The sequence below is a fragment of the Eumetopias jubatus genome, unplaced genomic scaffold, assembly GCF_037043125.1.
Source record: "Eumetopias jubatus isolate StellerSeaLion01/CBP00866 unplaced genomic scaffold, mEumJub1_p1.0 scaffold_4, whole genome shotgun sequence".
In the NCBI taxonomy this organism is placed as follows: Eukaryota; Metazoa; Chordata; class Mammalia; order Carnivora; family Otariidae; genus Eumetopias; species Eumetopias jubatus.
The window spans coordinates 41,453,372-41,475,448 of NW_028274810.1; positions in this window are offsets into that span (position 1 = coordinate 41,453,372).

The following is a 22,077-nucleotide window of genomic DNA, read 5'->3' on the forward strand; positions in this document are numbered from 1 at the left end:
TATATCTGCTATACTCAACAAACATAAATGAATCTGAACCTCATTATTTGAGTAAATGAAATTAGACACAAAACCAGATGTACTATACAAGTCCTTTCATACGACAATCAAAATCAGGTATAACTATGTATATAGAAATCAGAATAGTGTTTGTCTTTGGGAGGGTGAGAAATGTCTGGAACGAGGCATGAGAGAATACTCTGGGGTGATGAAAATTTTTATCTCATAATTAGTGTACTGAATGTATCACTCTATTTGTCAAAAGTCATCCACTTGTACAATAGAGTTATACATTTCATTTCAATTTTAAAAATCTCTGTTTAACCACTGTTCCTCCTTCTTACAGTAAATACAAAAGATATAAGCATCTGAAACTTAAAATAGCCATCAAAATTGCTTATAATTCTCTATTCATTTACATTTGCCAACCACTGATCAGTTATTAGGATAACTGGGTTTGAACACAGGCAGTTGAATCTTAATTGTCATTTAACTGAGCATGATGTGAGTGTGTGTGTGTGTGTGCATGCCTGTTTTCTAGGTGAGTACTGTTGTATAGTTGTATGTATGTAGAGACAAGCCTAGGTCTGCATTACTAATCAATTGCACATTTTAAATAAGTTTAAATATGACTATATACAGAGTATGTCCAGACCTTATTTTGAAGTCTCCATGAATAGCCAGTGGGGTGGTTATACACATGTGTGCATGCATTCAAATTAACTCTATACGCAAGTTATTTTATTGAAATAATACAAGTGTTAAGGATTCATGTAAAAGAGCAGCTCTGCCCTTCTGTTTTCCCCGAAGGAAAGTATTCCCTTCTACTTGTTCTTGTATTTATCTTAAAATTTGTTTATGATTTTCATATATTGCCACTGATTGATTCTGTATTTTATTTTATTTTTTTAAGATTTATTTATTTGAGAGAGAGAGAGGGAGAGAGCATGATCCAGGAGAGGGGAGAGAGAGAAAGAGAGGCAGAGTATCCCAAGCAGACTCCCAGCTGAGTGTGGAGCCCGTGGTGGGGCTTGATCTCACCACCCATGAGATCATGACCTGAACCAAAATCGAAAGCCGACTGACTGCTTAATCGACTGAGCCACCCAGGTGCCCTTGACTCTGCATTTTAAATATTATCTAATGACTTTTTTTTACGGTAGATACAAATTTAGTCCTTTTACACCAATAATCCCATTCTGGATTTTTTTTCCACCTATCATTCTAACATAGTCTTCCTACTATTTACTTAATATTCATACTATTTTGAATGTACAAAAATAATGCCCTGCTAAATCAAGTGACATATTTATTTTTTCTTTCCTGTATGATTTGTAGTTTCTCCTATTACTAAAAATTGCCTTGTATTCATCTATATTCATCTATAATTTCCAGTAGATATTAAGTGCAATTTCTCAAATGTTCAGATACCTTCTAGAATTTATCACTTAGATTTATTTGCAGAACTCTTGCTCCTGAATACTTATATCTTCTGCTCCAATATGAATTGGTTATTCTTATGGTCTACACATAGCTCTTGTCCTGGACCTTTTTTTCTTGACCATCTTTTGCCTATCTTTTGGGCTGGATTTCCAGTTTCTTTGATCTCATGTTCCTGTCCTTTCTTATTTAACTTTCTCAATTTAGTAAATTCCTGATCACGTGTGCAAAGATGGTAATTTTTTGAGAAGTTGCATATCTGATTGTGTATTTTTTGTATCTTCACATTGGATTCATAATTTTTCCCAGTATTGAATTCTATGATAAAACCAAGATTTCCTCAGAATTTTTTAATCATTACTCTTTTTGTCTTCTGACTACCATTACTACTGAGAGCCTCTTGACTATGTGTGAACTTTGTATAATAACGGTCTTATTTTTCTTCTCTCTACAAGCTTCGAGCTCTTCATTTACTCCTTTTGATTATGCAAATTTAATGACAAATATGTATTTTAATAATCATTGTTTTAACACATATATTGTAATACTTATTTGATAATTTTCTTCCATCTCTTTTCTCTATTTTCTTTCTGAAAATCATTAGTCAGATTTTTGACCTTCTAAATCAAATCTCTAATCATTTCAAAAAATATGGTCTTCTCCTACTGTCTCATTGTCTTTTTTGGTTATTCTCTGAAAGATTTCCCTAAATTTATCTCTCATTATTCCCCCTTGAAGTAAATTTTGCATATTATATTTCAGTAATATGATAGAAGTAGACTGATAGGAACACCTGTGTGTTATGATCGACAACTCCACTAACCTACATCCATCTGCTCCTATATGCTTTTCTTCCCTCCTGTGACAATGAAGAAATTGTCTGTCCTCCCATCTAAGGCCACACTACTGCTTCATTTGTTTATTTTTGTTTATTTATGTTTTCATTCATTTATTTGCGCCTGTTTGTTTAACAAATATTTATTATATGCCTGTTTCCTAGCCCTCTTGTAGGTGGAACAAATGAAAAAAATGCCTTCATAGCCTCTTATTTGAGGAGCCAAGAAGACAATAAACAACAACAACAAATTACACTGGATGGTTAATTAGAACATTATAACTCAGTCCTTTGCATGTTTTGAAGGATTTTGCTCCTGCAACCAATCCCCTCATCTCTTGCATCATCAACTTCAATATCTACTGAATCATTTCTATTAGTGAGTAAATACTCTATAACAAATTCCAAATTGAAAAAAAAAATTCTTATACTTTGTTGGTCCCCTTTACCTACTGACACATTTCTCTGCTCCTAGAATTTGTTGTCTGTGCTCAGTACCATCGCTTTTCTGTGTCCTTGCTTCTTTCTCACTCCAGCACATTACAAAACTGCTGTTTCAAGGTGACCCTGTTGCCAACACTAATGGACAAGTCTTAATCCTACCATCACCTCCTCTTCACAGTGGAAAGAGTTGATCACTCTTTCCTTTTTGAAATATTTTTTGCACTGGATTTTCAGAATACTCTCCTCGTTTCCTCCAATCTTGTCAGCAGTTCTTAGTCTCACGTTCTGGCTAAACCTCTAAATACTGTCTGAACACTTACACGTAGTCTTGGCTTACTTCTCTTAGGCTTACTTCTCTTAGCCCACTTCTCTTCACTAGCCAGACTCCTCCAGTCTCAACTCTAAATGCCTTTCGTATGATAACGAGCCCAAACACATATAACCAGGTGCCTAGTTTTGATACCTTCACTAGGATAGCAACTAATAATAAGAGCTTAACAGTAATTGAGTAATTTTTATGAAACAGAAACTGTTCTAAGAACAGTTAGAACTTTAATTAATACATCTTATTTCCCAACAACTAATTTTAGATGATGAAGCTTAATATTATATAGCTAATAAATGATTTAACCAAATTTAAACCTAAACAGTCTGGCTCCAATGCCCATGTTCTTACCTACTACACTGTATTTCTTTTGGCTAATTACCGCTGGCATTTCAGACTAAATACAGAAAGACATTTAATTCAATTCAAATTTAAATCAGATTTGTTTCTAGTAGAAACCAATGCAATATGTATGCATGCTTATATGTAAATATACAGCTCATATTTAAAGATTAAACAATATATGCTCAGGACAAAAATGAGGTAGAAGCTGATTTCCAAGACGGTCAACAAATGTACACTCTTCTAAAATAATATTTTGTCTGTTTTCTGCTTTCATTCCACCGAAAATGTGGTCACTATCAGTATTAACATAAAGGAATCAGCAGTGAAGAAAACCTAGAGTCTGTGGTAAGGATGTAAGAAATATTTATAAATATGAAGGTAAAAGCCTGTTACATATGTAAATAAATTGATCATCAAGTCTAGATTATTTCTATCAGTTTATTGCTGAATGAAACTTAAGATGACAAAAATAGGCTAAGATATTTCTACAGGAAAAATGAACATGTTTCTTGCTTCACGTGACATTTACTATTGATTGGATATAATGTGGAATGATATCATAACCGAAATAGTAATAGACTATACCAATAACTGAAAGCAGCACAAATTGAGTACAAACAACATGAAAAGAGAGAGTCACCAGTTCACTTAGTCAATAAAGATCACAGCTTTCCAGATCATGCTTGAATTGCTGCTATTAATCACACTACCCACTTATAGCAGACAATATTGTGCAGCCGATGATTGATAATCATTTTGGACATAATGGCAGGTCTTCCATGAACCAGGTAGACTGAGCCACATATTTGAGATCTCACAGATTGTCGGATCCACCGTTCAATACCTGCTCAAATCAGTTACTTTTTTTTTTATTGTCATTATTGAATATATTGGGAGAAAACAACTGAAGAGCAATTCTTTAGATTTCTTAGGTCATTTTTGAAATTCAGGTGAATTTATGACACATTGATCATGAACATAAAAGTTATTAGAAGCAATTGTTCTATAATAAAAATTGAGTGCACATAATGTGGTTATAGCACAAACAACTGCCACTCATGCAGACATCCTTCTGTAAACCCATCTAACTAACTCTATTTTCCTTTCTGATTGTATCAGGGTGGCTCGTGGCATGACAGTGATTTGAGTGACAGGCGTCCACCCTGGCACAGTGTGATGCATACTTATGTTTTGTTCGTGGGAATCATCCCTCCTTGAAAAATGTAAATTTTTAAATTGGTTTTTATTGAAAAGAGGTATGTAAGGAAGCAATGTTGTTGTCTTCACTCTTTAAAAATCCAAAGTTATTATAGGTTCCAGCTTTCATAAAAATTTTACTAAGTTTTTAAGTTGACTTTTTGGTTTTGTAATGAAAAAGAGCATGAATTATTAAAAAAAAAAGCTCCAGACAGGTTTTTTTTATATATATATATTTATTAGAACCATACAGTACAAGGGAAAAGACAATGTTCAAGAAAAAGCACATCACTCACTACATTTAAGAGAGGTTAACATCCTCACATCTACCTCCACAGAAACAGCCAAAATCATTTTCAAATTTTAAAGTTGTGTTGGTGTCAGGTTGACTATATGTCATATACAACTGTGGTAAATATCTATTATGGAATCCTTATTGAGAAGTTAGCATGTTAGATTTGAAAAGGACTTTTGAGGACATCTAGTTTGGTCCTGGAAGTAATGTGGAAATTTCATAATGGTACTCCCATCAGAGGATCTTCCTGCATTTGCTCAAACATTTACTTTTATAGGAAATCTATAACTTCATAAGGCAACATTCTATATTAAAATTCTATATTAGAAATCTACTGTTGTCAGGAGACTTGTTCACATTAAGCCAACATCTATCTGGCCTTTACTTCACAGAGAAGCCCTCCAAGTCTACAGGCACAACAAAAGAACTCACAAAAGAGACCCTTAAAATGTGTATAAGTATGTGAAATGTTATTTTGATGTTGAAGTGCAACCAATTATTTCCATCATTCATATAAATATCATAATGAAAACTGTTAACAAATATGAACCTTAATAGCACTTTGGTAAAATAATTGCAGTGGCTTTATATACTGAAATTACTCTTATCAGAACAAATCAATTCCCAATTTTGACAAGACTGTGAAAAAGAATCAAACGCGAATGGGGAAAAGATGCAGGAGGATTTGGATTCCTGAGCTTTTTTTTTGGTCCCATTTAACCATATCTTCATTCCTTCACAATGTAGCAGACGTAATGGATCATATACCAAACATTGTAAACAGCTCTCCACCACCAGAGCTGTCATGGAGGGGAAATGTGGTCCCTTGCCAATAAACTCATGCTCTCCTTTCAATTTTATCAATCTGTAAGTTGGCTTTATACATTATGTGTTTATTTGCCAAGCAGTAAATTGATTCGTGAGGGGGAGAGAGAATTTTAAAAGGAGAAAACAACGTCTATAGACTCCAATAGTCATGCATCATTATATCAGTGGGCTGTGCAAAAGAACAAACAAAGGTCTCTTTTGCTGTTTGTTTTTTTTTTAATCCAGTTTCTTCAAAGACAACCTGGCCCTCATGACCGTATTTTGTCTTTGGATACCTGATATTCTCTGAGTATACTTATTAATCAGAAAATATTCTAATGGATAACTTAAAAGAGAAGACAGGGATTTAGAATTTAGCACAAGCATGTCATTTTAATGTGGACTAAACTAAGAAGCCAAACCTCAGTTCTGACTCAGAATTCTGATTATTTGAACAATGTAGAGAAAACAACCAGGGGGTTTAATGAAAAATTCCACCAAGTCATGTATATTGTAGCTTTATTCATAGATAAATATGTCTTATCTTAAGAAAAAGGGGCAAATTCTGACACTTTTCTCCTAAAAAAATGTTTTCCCCACTTTGAATTAAGAGGAAGGGGACAGTAGGTAGGGAATGGGTTAAAACCTACCCATTCCCTTGCCAAGCTTGGGCAATTAAAATTTAGCTCTGTTTTGTTTTTGCTTGGTTATGTACCCCAAACACTATACTATATTGACCCACGTAAATCATACATTTTTTAATTGACCCATGTATATCATTTTATATTGACCCATGTAAATCATACATACAATTGTAGGCCAGAAAAGAAATACATTACACTCTTCTATCAGAATGAAAACATGAGAAAAAGACGTCATTAATCTAAGAGTTTATTTTCTAAGAACCACATCCTCATAAATCAAAAATCTATCAGGGACATACATAATTGTTACTATGAAATCATTCCAGTTACCTAAAAGAAAGTTCTGTCTTTCTGCATTGGATCTGTGTGCTTTCAAGTGATTCAGACAGTCTGACCTATTATAGGGTGACTAAACATCCTGGTTTGCCAGGAGCCAGGGAATTTCACTGGACACAGAACTTGCGGTGTGAAAACTGGGAAAAGTCCTGGGAAAAAGTCCTGGACAGTTGGTCACCCCAGTGGATCCACAATTACCAAGGAATCTCTAAATTTAACCCATAAAAGTCAGTGGAAGAAAAAAAAGATACAATTCCATTCCTGAAAAGCCTCAAAATTGATCATTTCCCAGCTTATCTCATAGACGAAATAGAATAAGGAGTAACTATTTAAAAAAAAATAGGAGCTACCTTAGGGAGAGTGTTTGTTTTGTTTTGTTTTAGTTCCTGGTAGTATTCCAGGTAAAAAATAATTATTATCCTTTCAGAATGATGGGCTTTTCTGAAGGAAAATAAATACTGCTTTTTTTCTAGGCAGAGAATTAATTAAGGGAATTCTAGAGCCAACCTATCCATTATGATGCAATTTGTTAGTTCAGAAAACAAAAACTTAACAGAATAAAACATAAAAATAGAAGAAAAAATTAAAACTGCAAATTTGAATTCAGGGAGAGAAGGCAGCTAAAGAAGCATTGTGCATTATGCTGTGACCGAGGATATTTGCTGACTGAAAGAAAAAAAAGTTTTAAGAGTAACAGAGAGAAGGAGAGAAGTTGAAAAATATACAAAGAAGAGTGAGATAAAATATAGTAACTCCTATAAAATTTGAGAGCTAAGGTAAGCAAGTGAGTAGGAAGAAAGGCTGTTTATAATTATTTCAGGAAAGAAAGCAAAGATATAGAAAAATAGAAATAATTTGGAACTTAGTCACTGTTTATAGAGGCCCATAGTTCCGAAATCCCTAAACTATATAGAGTACAGAAGAGTTTTTTAAGTGGCAGTGGACCAAGAATGTAGATGTGTTTATTAAGAACTTGCAAGTTTTAAGGAATAGACACATGCATCCTTCATAAAGGATCTTATCAAATCCTTTGGCTTTAAATAGCATCTGTATGCTGACAATGACCACATTTATATCTACAGAAAAGACCTCTCCTTTGAACTCCATACCTGGCTTAAAAGAAATACTGACCTTGATGTCATGGTCCAGTGTCCATCCCCATGAGCATGGCCCCCTTCCACTATTTTCCATCTCCTTTAAACTTCCACTCTCTGAAGACAAGAGTAGAAAGGAGAAAGCCAAAGAATCCCAAATGTAACATTTTCAAGAAGGAAAACCTGCTTTCCATTCTCCCCCTCACCAGCTCTCCACTGCTTCTTCTCCATCGCTCTTTCTCTCTTTTAATGGTCCCACTATCTACACACTTGATGACAACCAACATGGGAGTCTTTCTCCTTTTTTCCCTTAAGATATAACATTCAGTTTATCATCAAGCTGGTTGTATCTCCAAACTATATACGGGATGTGACCTCTTTCCACCATACCCACTTCTAGTCCCCTCTCTCCTGCTTTGCTCCCAGGGTCTACTTCAGCGGCCTCTGCATCAGTCAGGACCTCAGCAGGAAAGAGATGGCATCCTCAAGCTAATTGAGAAGACGATTTGCAAAGGCTTGGGGAGGGTCTAGGAAAGTAGCAACGAATGGGATAGTGACAGTGATAGGGACAGTGGGAGATTTTATCACTCCAGGCCTGAAAGAGTAAGGAGAGAGGGAAAGCGGGCTGGTTAGGGCCAGCTGATGGGACTTTCGACTTTTTATAGTAGGATAAAGCCAGCTCACAAAGACTGATCAGGAAATTACAAATCCCCTACATGTCAGTCTCCCACTTTACGCTGATTTCCTGCTAGTACTCCCCATTGGCTGAACACTGGATGTCAGAGGGCAACGTGCCTCCTCATACAGTCTTTGTCAGTCTCCCAAAGAACACATCAGGTGGGAAGGGGTGGACACAGGGTAAAGAAGAGTAGCACACCTTCTGACATGGTTTCCTAATCCTATCTTGCCTCCCTGCAGTCAATTCATCATTCTTCAGCTCTTCAGAAAAACCTTCTCCGTGCCCTGTTGTCATTATCCAACCCTTGACCCACTATTCTTACTTTTCATCTTATTATCCAGTTCATTCTCCACCATCATGGTCACATGTAACTAAATTCATTGTACACATGGAAGGATGGATGGATAGATGGATGGATGGATGGATGGATGGATGGATGGATGGATGGACGGATGGATGCACAGAGAGGCATATGGACAGATGAATGAATCGATAATGATGGGTTAATGTTCCGTCCCCTTCCACAGGAATGACTCTAAACTCCATCAGAACAAAGACTTTGTATGGCCTGTTCACTGTTGTATCCCTTGTATCTGAAACAATGGTTCACTCAATAAATACTTGTTGAATTAATTGAGGAAATATTTGGATTATTTTGGATAATGGAATTTAATAATGAGACTCAGAATATTTGGGAAGTAAAATAGAGAATATTTGTGAGGTCTTAGAAGAAAGGGAACCCAGACTAAGAGAGACCTGTGACCCATTGTTAAAAATGCACAAAAATGTTGAGCATAACAATTTTTAAAATTTTTATAACCTGACCATTCTTTTTGTTTGCTCAAAATTAAGCATCCCTTGCTCTGCCATCATGGCAGCTCATCTATTTTTATGTCTTAACTGTTTAATGACCTCAGTTCATTGATGTGCAGATATATAAAATTTTTCTTCTATAATTACTGACTATATCAATCCTAAGGAAGGGATTATTTCATATTATGGGTTGTTTATCAGACATTTACATGAATTATTTAATTTTGTTTTTACATTGGTAAATATAATTATCTCCATTATATAAATGATTAATCTTGAAACTCAATGAAATAACTGGACCAAAGACATAGGCCTATATATAATAAAGCTAAGATCATCCCAACAAATCTTTTTTTAAGATTATTATAAAAGACACCTTGCATCCTAAAAAAAAGTAAAGAAAAACACAATTTACAGAAAGATTTAACATCAAGCACAAAGGATGCCTGGGTGGCTCGGTCAGTTAAGGGTCTGCCTTCGGCTCAGGTCATGATCCCAAACTCCTGGGATTGAGTCCCGCATGGGGCACCCTGCTCAGCAGGGAGTCTGCTTCTCCCTCTACCCTTACCCCTGCTCATGATCTCTCTCTCTCTCAAATAAATAAATAAAATACTTAAAAATAATAAAAATAAAATAAAAATAAAACACACAAACAACAAAAAGAAAAATGAAGAAAACACTTGTGTATGGGGGCCCATCTCAGGTTGAAAATTCTCTCGTTATTTATAACATAATAATTATACATCCACAAAGAATATATTGTTTAATTTTGAATGTTTTGAATTTTATATAAATAGTATCATGCCTTATGTATTCTATGACTTGTTTCTTCACCTCAATATCATATTTGGGAGATTCATTAATGTTGATGCCTATAGTTGTTAAATCATTTATTTATACTACTGTATAATATTGTTTTATAATATTTCACAATATATTTATCCATTCTACCATTGATGAGCATTTGGATTTTTTCTACTTTGGGGCTATTAAAACAATTCTGCTAAAAACATTCTGTACATGTCTCCCTATGAATATGTGAAAGAATTTCTTAGGGTATGTACCTAGAAGTAAAATGTCTAAGTCTTAGAACATGTGCCTGTTGAACTCCTCTAGGTAATGCAAATTGTTTTTTCATAATTCTGTTAATTAATGTTCTCCTCAGTGGTTGGCATAATACTGCTCCTCACACCCCAGAGATATCCATGTCCTAATCACTGGAACTTGTAAATGTGTTACCTTACATGACAAAAAGAATTTGCAAATGTATGAATAAGAACCTTGAGACTGGGAGATTATTCTGGGTTATCCCTACAGCGGACTCAACAAAAAAGGGCCCTTGAAAGTAGAAGAGGGAGACAGAAGAGTTGATTCAACATGGGAAGGATTTAACCTACTTTTGCTGGTTTTGACGAAGGACGACAACGTGCAGCCATGAGCCAAGGAATTTACCCTTTAGAAGGTGGAAAAGGCAAGGAAACAGATTCTTCCTTACAGCCTCCAGAGGGGAAAGCAGCCCTGCCAACAACTACATTTTAGGCCAGTGAGACCCTGTTGGACTTATAACCCACAAAATTGTAAAATAATAAATTTATGTCCTTTTAAGTTTGTGAGAATCTGTTATAGCAGCAAAATAAAACTAATACAATGAGCAATCATTTCTGTTATACTTTATCCTTACCAGTACTGTGTGGTTTGTCTTGGCCAGTTTGCTGGGAATGTCATCCCATTGTGGTTTTATTCTACATTTATATAGATGTGGGTGTAAATGTAGATGTAGATGTAGATAGATAGATATAGAGGTTGGCTGAATTCCTTGGCTCCTGGAGCCATCCTCCATCTGTAAAACCAGCAATATGTATTCTCCTTAACACTCACTACCATCTAACATGTTTTATTTTTTTTTAAGTAGCTTTACTCTTTTTGAAAAACAGAAATCCATTACAATTTACATAATACAGAAAAGTTCAGTGAGAAAAGTCAAAATCACCCCATATTCTGCTACCAAGAGTTAACTATTAGTAATGTTTGGTATATATCCCTCTAGACATCTGTCTGATGGTAAAAGGAATGTATACTTATCATTGAGAATTTGGAAAGTATAGAAAAAAACCACAAGAAATAAATAAGCAACTCATAATTTCACTACCTAGAAATAAATATTAATTATATTATAGTAAATAGCCTCTTAGTCTTAGGTATATGTATGTGTGTGTGTTTATATACAATATTCTATGTTATATAATAGATCTCTAAATATACATTAATAATAAAATAATATATATAATATTTATTTTATAGTGATTTGCTTCCTATAAATATCATTTTTAGTTTGATAAGGTATGAACATATCTCTACAACATTAAATATTCCTCTCCGGAATGATTTTTTTCTTTGTTTATTGCCTTTCCCCTCCATGAGAACTACGACCTTACTTATCTTATTTACTGCAGTATTCCTAATGCCTAAAACAAGTACCTGACACATACAATGTACTAAGAAATAATTTGTTGAATGATGAATGAATGAAGTCAATGTCTGTCCTGTTGGCCTGGGATCTTTCTCTTTGTCTATCTCTACTCTGATCCTTTATATGTTTTATAATATAACCATCAGAGAGCATTTTTAGTTCTCTCTCTATATTTTTAGTTCTCTATTTTTTTAAGAAAAGTTTATTGAAGCTTTTACATAGAGTAAAATTCACCCTGCTATAGAAAGAAATGGAATGTTCCTAAAAAATTATTTGTATATGTATTTTGTGAACTAATTCTTATTTTTTTTCTCATGTCTGTTTTTATTTATTTAGTATTTATTTATTTATTTTAACATTTTTTTAATTTAAGTTCACTTAATTAACATATACTATATTACTGGTTTCAGAGGTACAGGTCTGCGATTCGTTAGTCTTATATAGTACCCAGTTCTCATTACATCACATGCCCTCCTTAATGTCTATCACCCAGTTACCCCTTCTCTCCACCCCCCTCCCCTCCGGCAACCATCAGTTTGTTTGCTATGATTAAGTCTCTTATGTTTTGTCTCCCTCGGTTTGGTCTTGTTTATTTTGTTCTCTTGTTCTTTCTCCCCACTTGAATGTAAACACCATAACAATAAGGATTTTCAACTATTTTCTTCACTGCTGAATGCCTGATATATAGCACATGTTCAATAACTACTTATTGAACAAATTAATGAATAAATTGACCTTGTTCTTAGATGTACTTACTAAGTTCTGATTGCAAGTTGCACATTTTCCATGAGGCACATTGTAAATGTGAGTTCCCCTATAGAGGATTTCCACTTTCTCCTGGGAGGTGACTCAAGGCACTACCATTTTGAGATCACCTTAGCGTAACTGCTCACTCTCTTTAGTATAATTGCCCAGTCTCTTCAGATATGTTCTGGGTATTTCAGATACTCTAAATATAGGCTACAAATCTATGAGGTCCTCCTTACTGTTACAACTTTTCAGATACTTCTGTTGCTCAATACCAAGACTCAAGTAATAGTTCATCTTTTGGGTGAGATGGTCCTAAGGAGATAGATAATTCTTAGTCACTGGTATACTGAGGATGGCAAGTGTAGCTCTTTAGGATAAATCATTTATACTGATGTTTTCCTAATAGACATCCTGTTGTGATTAGGTGCTGAGCATTATCTTCTGTCCCCTGTGTCTCACTAATCCATGACAATCAAAGTTGGAGTTTAGGCAAGAAAATCTAATACTTTATGGCTGATTAGTGGCATTGCCAGGATCATATATTAGTTCTTCTATGTCCTATCTCAGGTTCTTTCCTCCCTTGTTTCAATATTGCTTCACTACAAATATTAAACTTAGATCCCTGGTGATACAGAGATACTCACTAATGAATTAATTATGTAGGTTCTAGCTTAGGATTAATAAAAAATTATCAATTAACAATGGCAATGTGTTATATTTGAAAAACATTACAAATATCTCCTTTTTTCTGAAAAGAATACTGTCATTTCTAAAACCTAAAGATTCTTTTGTTCCCCCCAAAGAATAGTAATTTACATGTTGGAATCAATTGCAATGTGTTATTTCACAGAAGACTTTCAAAGATAAATTAAATTAGCCATTCATCAGAATTTCTGATTATAGGTACATGAATTCTGATAATATGTTGGATATCAAATAATTTGCTTCAATCTATATTCTTGGGGAGACACTATTACTGAACTTATTCAAATCCTTTCTATAACAAAAGAGGTTTAGTCATGTAAAATGAGGTAACAAATTTACTGTTTATCTTTGTTCAAAAGTTTATGTTCTAAAAGAAATAAAATGAGTAAAAAAGGATGTGAAGGTCTTATACCATACTAATTTAAAATAACAAATACTTAAACATTAACGTTAAATACTTAAATATTAAAATAATAAATCCTTAAACATTAATACTTAAATATTTAAAATAATAAATCCTTAACATTAAGGTACTAAATAATTTACAAATTATTTAATTATTTACAAACTAAACAATTTACAAATTGTTCACAGTCTTTGGACTCAGGTATTGATTTCTAGGAATATATCCTGAAGAAAAGACTTACAGGAAATAGTTATATTGCAACATCTTTACCTAGTAATAAGAGAATATTTAAATAAAGCATGACCATCCATTTAGTGGAATATTTTATAACATATAAACTAGAATAAGACTATGTGGTAGTGTGGAATATAGTTAAAAATTGAGATGTAAAAACACTATGGGTGCTCATACAATATACACACACAGAGTTTTATTTTCAATGATTTATATGTACATTAATAGAAAATGTAGTGTTTAATGCTACCTTTGAAATAATTGATAGATTAGCCAGCCAAGCCAGAAAGTTCAAATTTGTAACACTTTGAAAGAAAAACAGATAGTATTTGAAGCTTGATTCAGTTCCACATCAGAGGGCAAAAGAGTAAACATTGATTATTGGTCAATCATTCCTGTAGATGGATGGATGGATGGATGGATGGATGGATGGATGGATGGATAGATGACTGATAGATAGATAGATAATAGATAGATAGATAGATAGATAGATAGATAGATAGATAGATAGATTCCTTTCTCTAGACCAAATCCTATGGAAACACAAAAATAGGTAAGTTACAAGTTCTCAAAGAGCTTACATTCCAGTGGGGAAGACAGAATTAATTAGATAATAATACAAAAACAATAAGATCTATACTAAATGTGATTATGGGAACTTTTTTTGGTAATGTATTTACTTATTCATTAATTCATTCATTGGTATAGCTCTATAGTAGCAAGGTTGAAATTTAGATTCAGAGATCTTTGGTGGGCAAATTAGTTTTTTGGGGTTATTCTTGGGCAAATTACTTAGATTTTCTAAACTTTGGTCCCCCCACCTGATAAATGTGTTCAATAATATTATTGTCAAATTTTAAGGTGAGAATTAAATAGGACATATGCAAAAGGCACCCAGCACCAAGGTGCATATAGCTGCCCCCAAATTACTAATTCCCTCCATCTTTTTCCCTTGATTGCTCGGTCATCTTGAAAAGGGATTAAAATTTCTGTAATAAAATATACATTTTAATTTATGGATTTATTTTTTATATTAAGACCACTTAAATTTTAAAGATTCTAATGAATATTTTCTTCAGTAAAATACAATCTTTTTTTTTTTCACTAGGTGAAGGCTTTAATAGGTCTCTTCAGTCTTCTTAAATATCAAAACTTAACAGTTTTAAGAATTCAGTATAAGGGTGCCTGGATGGCTCAGTCAGTTAAAGGTCTGCCTTTGGCTCAGGTCATGACCTCAGGATCCTGGAATGCAGCAACCCCTCTCCCCCCATCAGGCTCCTTGCTCAGCTGGAGGTCTGCTTCTCCCTCTCCCTCTGCCTCCTGCTTGTGCTCTCTCTCAAATAAATACATAAAATCTTAAAAAAAAAAAACAGAATTCAGTCTAAATGAATCCAAGCATATTAAACTTTCTTTGAAATACACTAAACATCTAGAGCTAACGAAAAAATATTAAAGACAAAGATTTTCAAAATACATGCTAAAGCCTCAATTTGATACCAAAAAAGAGGATGAAGAGAATTAGCAAATAACTACCTTTTTGTACATTATGCCAATGAAATCAGTATATTCATTCTTCAAAGGGAAGTCTACTCTAGGACCTGTACTGATTTCTAGCCCTGAGTATTATTAAGGAGCACTGCATTAACTTCCAATTCCAGTAACGGATAAGCTTTAGTTGTCTCTTTCTTGCACTGAAAGGAACAAATCCTTACTTTTCTCATTGGATGACTTCCAACAGAGTCAGAGAGAGAGAGAAAGGGAAAAAGATGACATTAGCCATATCACACACTCTAGGGGATTTTAATATTGCTAGGGTATTATATTTCTTCTGAATGAAAACACCCAAAGAGCGTGACACATTATTTCTTCAAAGAAGCTTTTCCCTTTACCTTCAGTTGACGTGACTGAGAAATTATCTTATAATTCCTCATAAGTGGATATGTATCCTGACCTGAATGTACATATAAATTAATATTTTCACAAAATGTACATATCTTATCTGTAATTGTTTGGAATATTATATTGTTCGCTGCAAAAGCCCCTTGACAAGGACTGAATCGGTTGTCAGGTTAAATGTTTAAGTAATAAACAAGACAATTCTAAGTTTTTCAACTTATATTTGCATTTTTATAACTGAAGAAAAAAATACTAGTAGGAGAAAAGGGCTCTTCCTGGTCCTCAAAGATGCTAGGAGTGATTTGCTCTCATATACTTATAACGTCTCCATTATTCCTGCAAATAGAAGAAGTAAATTCATGCATAATTCAAAAGTATGAATAATAACAAATTGTATTATATCTGGCTTTGTGCTACATAATTTGGGGGCAGAGACTTTACCTTCCTGACATGTAGGCTGCAACCAGAATGATGAGCAGGACTTGGTTGGGTTAAAGTGGTGGCACTTGGTACAACCTGGAAATGAAGTAGTTGAATACATCTTATATAAAGTCCAACAGCCAAGCTTTCTATTATGTTGGTAGCTAAATCAAATACATTTTATTCCCGCTTGCATGAAAAAAATTAAAATTATAACCTAGCTGACTTTTTCAGTAAGATATAAATAACCTTGAATTAAGATTTAGAAAATTTTGATTTCAGTCTGGCTCTCTCATTAACTCATAAGCTTTATGTTCTCATGCAACTAGTGTTATTTTTCTGGGTCTCAAGTATTTCATGGGCAAAATGATGGAATTGCATTAATTCATCTCTAGGGTGCTTTCTAGATTTTAAAATCTGTATATGTGCAATTACTTCTAATGCTGAAACTGACTCTATCAAGGAAAGAAAATGGGCCAGAGCACCAACTTAATCTTGTTTCCACTAGACACACATTAAATGAGATGTTTCTATGGTTGTTGTCCCCCCACCCCCAACTTCTCTCTTTCCCATCTTCTTTGCATCTACACCACTACTCCACCAAAACCACCTATTGAGGACACCAATGACTTCCACATTGACGATCCAATGATCAGTACTTTGTCCTTACCTTACTATACCTTTCAGCAGCATTTGACACAACGAATTACCTGCTTTCTTCACCTGACTCCTGGAAGATCATTCTGTCTTAAACCTCTTCCTACCTCAGTATACTTGATCCTCTTTTTCTCGACCTTTAATAGTTGCAGTGTTTCGGGCGCCTGGGTGGCTCAGTTGGTTAAGCGACTGCCTTCGGCTCAGGTCATGATCCTGGAGTCCCGGGATCGAGTCCCACATCGGGCTCCCTGCTCAGCAGAGAGTCTGCTTCTCCTTCTCACCCTCCTCCCTCTCATGCTCTCTGTCTCTCATTCTCTCTCTCAAATAAATAAATAAAATCTTTAAAAAAAAAATAGTTGCAGTGTTTCAAGCATTAGTTCTCAGATCTTAACACTTCCTCTACATTCACCACCTGAGTGATCTTCTCCAGCTGTATTGCTTTACATATGTAGTAGCAACTTATAATAGTACTGTTAGTCCAGAACTGTCCCTCTAACTACAGTCTCAAAATTCAACTGCCTACCTGATATATTTATTTGGGTTTTGAATAAGCATTTTCGACTTCACCTATGGAAAACCAGTATCTCGATTCCCGCCATCCACCTGCTTCCAAATTTGCTTTCCTTCTAATATTCCCACCTAAGTAAAAGACATCATTCTTCCAGTGGCTCAAAACAAAATTTTAAGACTATCCTTAACTCATCTCTTAAACAGAAACTCTATTTTATAATTAGAAAATCTTATTTCTTTAATCTTATAGGCGCCCAGAATTTTAATAATCCTATTTATTGATTCATTACACTCTCACTCATACAGAGACTTTTTGAAATTTACTTACATTTTACTCATTTGTTGGTTTTGATAGTGTAATAAGCTCATGAATTTACCATTCAGTATAAAAACTGGCACTCAGTGGAGATTTTAGATATCCCCATCCTCCATCCCAACCTCTAGCCTCTCTTAAGCCCAAGTAACAACCATCAAGAGCTGTTGTTCATCACTTCCTTTCTATAGTTTTATATATTTTTTAAACTCATCAATATGCATTATTCTATATTTTAATTATTTATTAACTTGATAAAGGGTTTTTCAGTATATGCAAATTTATTTTTATTTGATATTTATGTTGCTGAAATTTATCCAGATTGTTGTATGAGGCTGCGGTTAATTCATTCTGACAACTGCATAATATTCCATTATGTGACTATCCCACAGTTGGTATATCTGCTCTCATATCAGTAAACCCAGAGATTGCTTCTGGTTTTTGGCCACTGTGAGCAATGCATGTATGAACAATCTTGTACATGTGGAAAGTTTCTCTCAGGTTGTGGGAGATGCTGCGACTGACTTACCCAGATTTTCAGGGATTCCTTTTACTGGTTGTGGCCAAAAGCTTAGAACTGCAACCTGCCCTGGAGAATTGCTCTTGGAAAATAGGTGCAGCATCAGCTGAGTTGCCTGGATTGTGCCCCTTCCCCAACCCCTTCCGCACCTGAGATAGCTGGGAGTCAATGAAAGTGTACAAATACCAGCTACTTTGCGTTTAGGCAAGAAAGACTGCAGAGAGATCACCTCTATTACATCCTTGCTCGGTTCCCCAGCTTTCCCTATTCTCCATCCCAACTCCCTTATAAACTTCTCCTAGGTGCACAGGCTTAACAAAGCATTGCTCCAGAAACCCTGCCTCCTCCTGTCGAGGTAATTTGACCCAAAACAAACCTAGGGTTGTAGGGTGTAAAAAAAGTACAATTTTACAAGACAGTGTCTACTTTTCCAAAGGGGGTGTATTAATTGACATTCCCACTAAAATACGGAAGTTAGTCGATCCATATCTCCATCACCTAGTATTGTCAGATTTTTAGAAAATTTTTGAGTAGAATAAATATAAGCTAGTATTTCACTGTGATTTTGATATATTTTTTCATAATCACATATTTTTTATAACATGCTGGCTCATGTCTTTTTCACGCAGTTTTTAATTGGTTCTTAAACCTCAAATCCACAAAGTTCTTCATATGTTACTGGTATTAATAATTTTTTTAAAGATTTTATTTATTTATTTAGAAAATAAAATTATTTCTTTTTTTTCTAGATATAGAAATACTAGAGAAAGTAAAACTGACAAGTTAAAACTAGGAAATACTTAAAATGCCTACGAGTAAAAACAAATTGCTACTATCAGGGGCATCTGGGTGGTTCAGTAGGTTAAGCCCCCAACCCTTGGTTTCTGCTCAGGTCAGGATCTCAGGGTCCTGGGATCCAGACTCATGTGGGGCTCCATGCTCAGCGCAGAGTCTGCTGGAGATGCTCTCCCTCCCTCTTGTTTCTAAATAAATAAATAGATAGATAGATAAATAAATAAATAAATAAATAAAATCTTTTAAATAATTATTAATACTAGTAACATACAAAGAACTTTGTGGATTTGAGGTTTAAGAACCAACTAAAAAATGCATGAAAAAGACATGAACCAGCATATTATAAAATAATTTTAACATTGTAAAATGTAATTTTTTTTTTAACAGCCATATATTTTTGTTTTGATTTTAAAAAGCTTTGCCTACCTCGGTCTAAATTTTGATATGTAGTGTGTTTTTTTATTATTTACTTCTGGGTAATTTTAAATTCCCATTAGGACTTCTTCTTCAATTATGATTTATTTAAATATTGGTGTGTAATTTCTAAGTATTCAGGAAATTTTCATATATCTCTTGCTATGTACTTCTAACTTAATCATTTTGTAATCAGACAATATGATCTGCATATACCTATCCCATACCTATATTACCTCAAAGTTTTCTGAGGTCTGCTTTTTGGGCTATTTACATGATCGGTATTTGTAAATGTTCCATGTAGGTCCGATAAAAGTTTTCTAGTTGTTAGATGCAGAATTTTTTTTTTATCTCCCTCAGATAAATTTTGTTGTCCTGATTTTTTGTCTGTTTTTTTATTTTAAGGTTTTATTTATTTGAGAAGGAGAGAGAGAGATTGAGAGAACAAGTGGGAGGAGGGGCAGAGGGAGAAACAGACTCCTCACTGAGCAGGCAGCCCAACATGAGGCAGGACCCCAGGATCATGACCTGAGCCCAAGGCAGACGCTTAACCGACTGAGCCACCCAGGCGCCCTTGTCTGTTTCTTTGAAATTAAAAAAAAAAAAAAAAAAAATGTACTGAAATTCCCTATAATTATACAAATCTTTCTAATTTCTCCTGGGACTTTTGTTTCATATTTTGCAAAGCCTTTGTATTAATTACATATATGTTTAGAATTTTTATATTTTCTTGGTGAATTGGACATTCTGTTCTTACATAGTGACCCTCCCTGATGTTTATGATGCTCTATCCTTAATATCTCCAGCCCATTTACCACATAGCAGCCAGAGTGATCCTTTTAAAACATTAAATCAGAGCATGTTGTTCTTCTGTGGGAAATTGTGATGTTTGCCCTTTGACTAAGAATAAAATTCAAGACCTTACAGGAGAATCTCCCTGCTTACCCTGACGACAGCTGCCCCATTTAGCTCTTCTCTTACCACTACCCCCATTGCTCATTCCATCCAACTTACAGAAGCTTCTTCACTTTTCTCTGACTAGACTAAACATGTGCTTAGTTCAAGAGCTTTGATTGCCTAGCGCCTATGCCCGGACGACTCCTCCACGCACGACTGTGCTTTTCTTTCTTTCACTTCAATCCCCTTACTGGAGCACCCTCTATAAAAAGACTGCTCACTAACAAACACACCCTCTCTCTCTGGCCTTTACTCTACTTATTGTGTTTTTAAAGAACTTTCATCATCATTTGCTTTTCTACCAGTATCACAAAAGTAAGGCTTGTTATTTTCCCCTCTGACACATTTTCTGGTCTGAATCCGCCATTTTCTTCACCCATATGTATTCCTCCTTGCCTTCTAGCCCTTATTTTTGTTGAGACCATTGTTACCATTGTTACAACTAGTATAATCCATGAACAGCAGAATTAAGAGTGTGTGATTGAATGTTGGGTTTGCCCCATGGGTGAAAAGAGAATGAACAGAGAGTATAACAGATAGATACTGTCTTTAAGATATCAGAGAACAAAATGGACATAAATTCAGGAAACTCAATGGATCAAAAACCCTATATTGAATAATTAAATATTTTGGAGGACACAAACTGTGGCTGTCATAGGAGTGTTCAGTCTCCCTTGAAGGGAGAACCCATTATGAGGAATACTGTCAGAGGACAGCCTCCATCTGCCATACCTTTGGGATCTACCACAATGTTCAGGGTGAGGCACATTCTTGCTGGTCACTCCCATAAATTGAACATGGTGGCGGAACCAGAGCTAAGGCATTCCTGCTAATGCAGTTAAACGCTAATGAGAAATCATTGTCCTGGGACTCCCCAACAGGCTGGTCAAGATTTCCTCAGAGCTCCTTGTAGTTTGGGGCTCTTCCTATCCAATCTTTTTCTTTGCCCTCATTCCTTCACAGATATCACACCCCCATTACAGGCTCTCTCTGCCTACTCCTTTTGTACCTCTCCTATATCTTTAATAGCCATTCCCACCCCCACCAACCCCCCACCCCAGAATTTATTTTACTTTTAATTACATCTTGGTGTCTGCTTCATGGAGAACCCAAACCAACAACAAACAATAATCCTTGCTTGTGGCTGTTAAAATATAAAGCAACAGAAGTTTATTTATTTATTAAAATCTGCTGGTTATCCACTTATTCAACAAATATTTAAGAACCACTATGCACGCATATGGTTGTCTTAAGAACTACCTTGATGTTATAATTTTGAAACCGAATTAGAGCATTTCTACTTCCTGTTCATAGATATGCAGTTTATTTTAGAATCCAGAGAAAACATCTCCTATTTTTCCTTTGTTTGGACCATGATTGTAAATTATCAGAATGTTATTTTATCTCTTGTGAAATGGAAGAACTTTCATTTTAAATTACCAGGCTTCATTGACTAGTCAGGTGAGTCAGATAATAATAGACCATAAAAAAATAAAGAGAATCAAGTACCTAACTGTGCAATTGAAGAGTAAACTAGTAACAATGTCAAAGCAGCAGATTATATTTCTGGAATGCTAGATTCTCCAAATAATTAAAATCTGAATAAAAACACAAATCACATACCAAACTATGATCAAGGGTTTAGAATAGATTCATTAATAAAATAAAGCTTACCTTCCTTCTACGCAATAGATGTGTCCTGGAAAGTTTTATGCGAATTGAATTTGTCTAATCAAGTCATGGACTAATGCTTTTTATTAAGGGAAATTATGAATC